This window comes from Acinonyx jubatus, chromosome E2 (genome assembly GCF_027475565.1).
Source record: "Acinonyx jubatus isolate Ajub_Pintada_27869175 chromosome E2, VMU_Ajub_asm_v1.0, whole genome shotgun sequence".
Lineage (NCBI taxonomy): Eukaryota > Metazoa > Chordata > Mammalia > Carnivora > Felidae > Acinonyx > Acinonyx jubatus.
In genome coordinates this window covers 9148149-9154525 of record NC_069396.1, presented here as the reverse complement: position 1 = coordinate 9154525, position 6377 = coordinate 9148149, and positions in this window count along the sequence as shown.

The window sequence follows — 6377 nt, the reverse complement described above, 5'->3', positions numbered from 1 at the left end:
GATGCTTAACTGACTGAGCCACGCAGGTGCCCCTGTGTTAAAATGAGTATGAATGAAAATGCCATGGAGCACAGGGTAGGAATTCAGTAAGTTCCCACTTTCTTTTTCCCATTCTCTTCCTCACATCTCATTTGCCTAGAGCCAATGCTGGAGGCTACGGACATGCTGTCCCCAGTCTCTGCCCGAGCTCCTCATTGGTTGCTATTAAAGGACATCTACCACATGCTCAAATCCCCAGCCAAGTGCTCATCCTCTTCTGTCTCTTGAAGTGAGCTACATGGATATGTTCAGTTGGTGAAGAATTGGAGGTATGCACTTATTATATGTGTACATTTCTGCGTGTATATTACACTTCCATTAAAAAAAATATTTCCTAAGCTATCGCAGGTAAAGAGATTTGAATACCATTAGTTACCTGCTGCTCCTACTTGGAACCAAGGAGGGACTAGTACTCATTATCAGAGGTCTGGTTATCACCCTTCAAATTTACTGTCTCCTCACATTGATTTTTTTTTTTTTAATAGTGGTACAAATGTTTACTATCTAACAGAAGTAGTAAGAAACCACGTGGCTCAGTCCATTCCGAACTGAGCCTTTGGTAGATAGCGATTCACTTAGGATGTTGGGAGGGCTCCCTGCCTTTGCCAGGCCATGCGCTTAGGCACTGGAAATATATCTGATGGGACAATCACTGAGAAGATCCCAGTCTCTCTCGAACTTGCATTCTGCGACTCGCAAATGTATAACACTACCCATAGCAGTAAGCATTTGAAGTGTTCAAGGGGTAAAGAGGCTCCACCATGGCATGAGGAAGGACACCTGCCGGTCAGGAAAGGGGGCTCGGATGAGGCATCCTGAACACACATGATCTGGAGAGAGAGCAGGGCACCGGCCATCAGGGTAAAGCAAACCAGTGAGAAAGAACAGCATTTGCTAAAGCTTTAGAGTCTCGCTCCCCTGACTTACAGTTCTGGTTCTGCTGTGTACCACCTGGGTCATCTCTGGTACCTCATGGAAACTCTCTGGGCCTGAGCAAATGCCTGCCCCACGGCCTGCGGCATCTCCTGGCTTACAGGAAGACTCGATGTTATTAATGGCAAAAGGTGTGTCGATGCTCTCCACTTAGGGTTCAGATGGCAGGTGATGGAAAGACATTGACAGGGGTAGTGGAAAAAATTGAAATGTCTCCAGCGTGTCTGGACACAGAAGAATTCTTCTTGCTTTTTTTTTTTTCTCCTAAATGTAGTGATTCAGGAAGGTAATTGTGGGATCACAAAACATCTACTCAACGGTTCCAAGCATACCCTCCTAGGGAAGCCTTCTGCATACGTGTGTGTTTGGCCAAGACTCAAGATTAGAGGTGATCTCCATTGGACCTCCCTAAAGGAGGTGGTCGATGATCCCTTAGACACCTCACTTAGGCCAAGACCCCCCGCTTCAAGCACATAGATCCAACCATAAAAAAACAAAACATGCATTTGAACTATGTATCTCTACCCCAGTGGCTTTCAAGAGTTGGTCTCTTAAAGGAATGTCCCGTAACCCACGCTTTTGATATTGTTATTAATTCCTAGTGAGGTGGAGAAAAGCACCGTCTTCCTGCCCAGTAGACTCAGTGTGGACCCCAAAGAGGGTGTGGGGCTGGCCCTTCACTTCTCGAGTTTGAATTCAGGGATGGTGGAAGATTGCATGAGATTAAGCAGCTCGGAAGACGAGGAAAAGCCCGCTCTAATTTCATTGCTGTGTTCACCACTTTTTTTTTCTTTTTTGAGGGCTCTGCTGCTCCTGGTAAATCAAGTAATAGGTTTCTGTTAAAGACCTCAGCGTTCTGGTCTCGGTGACAGCAGTCTTGCTTTGTAAGCCATTCTCTCCATTTATTATTCTCCCAGTATAGGAGAGTCTTCCGGTGTCTATTCCAAATTAGTATTTCTCTAATTTTCAAGTGTCAGATCTGCCCGGCTCAGATAAAAAACTAGCAACTCAATTTGACAGGCTTTACATTAAGGGGACAGGCTGTTTTGGTTATTATTTAATCTTCTTCTTCTTTTTTTTTTTTTTTTTATCCCCTATCTGTTTCCTGGTTATAGAGAATTCACTTTGCCCATCTTCCTGACTGTTCATATTGCTTATCTCAAGGTGGGTATCCTCAGAATCCCAGTGCATTTCCCCGGCCACGTTTCACAGGAGCTTAGGAAGACACAGGCAAACCTATAAGCGAGACTTGGGTTTCCTAAGCCACAGTGGCAATTTCCTGCTCGATTACAACTCTGTATATACCCTTTCGGTTTGCTTGTCAGCACTGGCCCTGCATGTCCTGGATAATCCTGCAGTTGGTGACAGGGTTATTGACTTCTAGGTTTCTAAGGCATCTCTTAGTCAGTTGTTTTTTTTGTTTGTTTGTTTTGTTTTGTTTTGTTTTTTTAAGGATTCTCCCTCCCTCTTATTGCTTTGTAGAAACTTGTTCCAATTCTTTCTCCTGGTACTCTCTGGCCCGTGAGTACCTGGGAATACTCACACTCTCTTATCTAGTCCTACCCATTGGGGTTGTTTTGAGCTATGCCCACTTTGGGCCTCCCACCCTCTCTCTTATTTTTATAAACAGACTCCATGATAATATATATACTACAGATGGATGGCAGCCAGCACGTTCTCTTTTGTGCTGAGAAAGTTTCCATCTTTCAACTAGTTTACATGACTTCCCTGCACATCCTACCTTATAATCTTTTTATAAATTTTGGTTTACACTGTAATAATGTAGGACACTTAAGGTTCTGTTTCTTTTCTGCCCTGTCTCTTCTTTCACCAGCTGTCTGTAAATTTTTTTAATGTTTATTCATTTTTGAGAGACAGAAAGAGACAGTGTGTGAGCAGGGGAGGGGCAGAGAGAGAGAGGGAGACACAGAATCCAAAGCAGGCTCCAGGGTCTGAGCTGTTAGCACAGAGCCCGATACGGAGCTCGAACTCACATACCGCGAGATCATGACCTGAGCCGAAGTCAGACACTCAACCGACTCAGCCACCCAGGCACCCCCCCACCTCAGCTATGTTTAAAAGCCGTTCTAAAACTTCTTCTTTTAAGATTATACCCTTCACACCTCAGTCTAAATAATGGCTATTTTTGGTCACGCCCTTTCTTTCTCCTGCACTTTGGGTTTCATCTAGCTCCTGCCCTACTGTCCTTCTGTAAAAAGGGCGCATTTCCCGTTACTCTCCTGTGACAGCAACTCACCAATTCTCTGTTGTAATCAACAGATAGATTTTGAATGTCTGACTCTTTATGAAAAAAATAAATAAATAAAAGGATTTTCAAGGGTAAGACCTGCCATCTTGTGAACGTCAAAGAAGTTTTCTCATTCACCTTTTTTCTTCTTTCTCTCCCACTCTTTAATTTGTTAATGCTTTCGACTTACTTTGCTTTGGATAATTTTCAAAGAACCACTTCCCCCAAGAGATCTCTAAAAGGCAGAAGTTCTGGCTATTAAAGATTTGCCATTCTCAGAACAACCCAGTTAGGGTACCCTCAGGTTATTTATAACTGGATTTTATCTCAGAAAATTAACTAAAAGAAGATTAACCAAAAATCTAAAGGAAAATGCCTTAAACACCTCATCTATTATGCTGTGCTCAAACAGATATTTTCATCTTAACAGCTTGGCAAACCCAGTGGAATGCTCTTTCTAGTTTGGGGCATAAAATAAGATAACACTCTGAATTCCTACAGGAAATCTTGAAACGCTACTTAAAATTAAGGCATAAAGTATGAAAATGTGAGTTTTCTCTGTATAGTCTTATTACTTTGCCTGTTAACTTAAGTGGTTCCCATTTCTGATGGTTCGAAGAGCCCCAGGACATTTAAATACCTCTTCTAGAAACAAATACTTTTCCTTAAAAGCCCTCCCAGGTTACGACTAAGTCATGAGCTTGAATCGGTAATGCAGAAGGTCTTGTGTTTGGACATTTCCCTCATCTTCTGATTTACCCAAATGAGAGAGGAAGCCAGAAAAGAGTCCTACTTCATCCATCCAGGATTTTGTTCATTACATCCCATTTCGGGCCAATTAAAAGACAAAGTGTTCACAACAAGATACAAGGACTTTGATTCGATGTCTGCCCCGCCTGCCTTCATGCTCAGACCTGTTTGCCTCCTCCCTCTGACCTGCCGGCCTCCTCCCTTTGAGCTGTCTCCATCTTCTTTTCTCTCATCCTTCTTCAGCCATTCCTCAAACCAGGTGTGCTGCTGTCCCGGGGGTTTTGCTTCTGCAGTTTCCTCTGTCTGGAATGTTCTTACATAGTGCCTTGGTCTATTCCTCTCCATTCAGGGCTTTGATCCAAAGTCACTTTCTCGGTGAAGTCTTTCCTCACCACTTGTTTTCAAATAGTAACCTGCGTCCTGATCTCTGTACCCTCCTCCTTTCCCCCGATGCATCTTTCTTAGTCCGTCATGTAGATACAGATGTGAACATATATGTTCATTCTCCTGCCCTCCAGAATGTATGTTCATGAGATGTTTATCTGTTTTGCTCACAAGGGCCTACAGGAGTGCTCAACACATGGAAAGCAGTTAAAAAATGTTTGTGGAGTAAGTGAATCCAGAACTACCCCTGGATAAATAATACCCAACTCACTCTACCATAGCAACACAGGTAGTCTGTTACGCATTTTGCAGGCTAGCCAAACAGTCTAAGAAGTTAAGTGCCTTGCGTAAGATCCCCAAGATCACCAACTGGATGAGAGGGGATTTGAAACAAATTCTGCTCAATTCCAGATTCCTCTCGTCTGCTTCTTAGATGTCCAGTAAATTAGAATTTTTTAATAGGCTCCCAAAGACCCGTTCTCATTTGTGTCTGTCAGCGGTGACAAGCTCCCTGGAAGCCGCCTCTCTCGATATCTTAGAATACCTTCTCCTGGTTCCAGAAGTATCCACTGGGGTTTTGAATCTCATTGTCCAACTCCTGAATAGCTGTCTGATTTGGGGAGGTGAGGTGGCATAATGATCAGGAGAGCAGAATGAGGAAGGGAATCCTGAGCCACAACCCATTAGGTGCGTGATCTTGGACAGACGATGTAGCCTGCCTGAGTTGCCGTTAAGTATGTCCTGAGTGGTAGTCTGGTATGGCATTGAAAAGCATACCCCTTGCGGGAAGTCCCCGGGGTTTAATCCCTGGCCCTGTCACTGTGTGATTGGTCACAACTTCCAGGCAAATGAACTTCTGTAAATCTCAGTTTACTGCTCTGCTAAATGGGATAATAGGAATCGTAACAATGTTACAGGGTTTTGGAGGAGGGTCACATGAAATGTTACCTATAAAGGACTTGGTTCATTCTCTGAAGCACACTAGCTACAGTGTTAGCTGTTATCATGATTCTTATTACCATCTATTTCATAGGGTCACCATGAAGACTTGAGATACTTTGTGTAAAGAATGTAGCACCCTGCTTGGTGCATGCAAGGATTCAGTAAATGTTATCAGTGTTATTCCTTAATTGCCTCTATATCCCCTTTCCCTCTAATACCCAGCAGTCTGGCTTCTACCCAGCTATGTTCCTGAAATTGCTTTCTTCAAAGCAACAAGTTCTAACTTCTATAACCCTAAGTATTTGTTGAGGCCGAAAAACCCAGGGAGGAAAATGAAGGAGGTTGAGTGTAAGCTGCATAGCCTTCAAGGACACAGACCTCAGTTTCCCCACCCGGAAAAAGGGCCAATAGCTCTTGCCTGGCAGTTTGCTGCAACAATGTGGGGATATGTGGATTTTTCCTCTCCATTTGAAATACAACAAATCCTTGATCCGGGTGGGAGGGAGGCGCTGTCATGATGACAACCGCAGTAGTGACAATGTTGTTCTTTCACTTGTCTTATTTCAAACTTCCACTTAGTCTATTGATGCCTTATGGGCAGATATGTCTTATGATATTTCAGGATCTCTTCCACATCCCCAGATATCTAACACCATCCTGGACATAGGGCCAATTCTCAAAAAACAAAAACAAAAACAAATCGGTGACTGATAACGTGACCACTAAACCCATTTTCCCATTTGCTTTCCAAGAGGCAACACTGTTGTGCCTGCAAGTACTTTCTAACAGTCTGTCATCTCTAGGGTTTTTTGTATGATTATTCAGCTTCAGCCTTTTATTTTTTCCCAAACATTTGGAAAGCCTGTACGATGGTTTCAACTGACCAAGAATTTATATGAAAATGTCGATCTAGGAAAAGGGCGAAAGCAGAGAGAATGACCCCAGTTCATGGTGCCATGTGCAACCTGCCACACAGTTGTTTTTGTGAGTTACGAACCCAGGGTCTATTTTGTGGCTTATTTCATAATCTCGCAGAGATGTTGGATCAAATCAAGCGTCAGAAAAGACGCCAGCCCCAAAC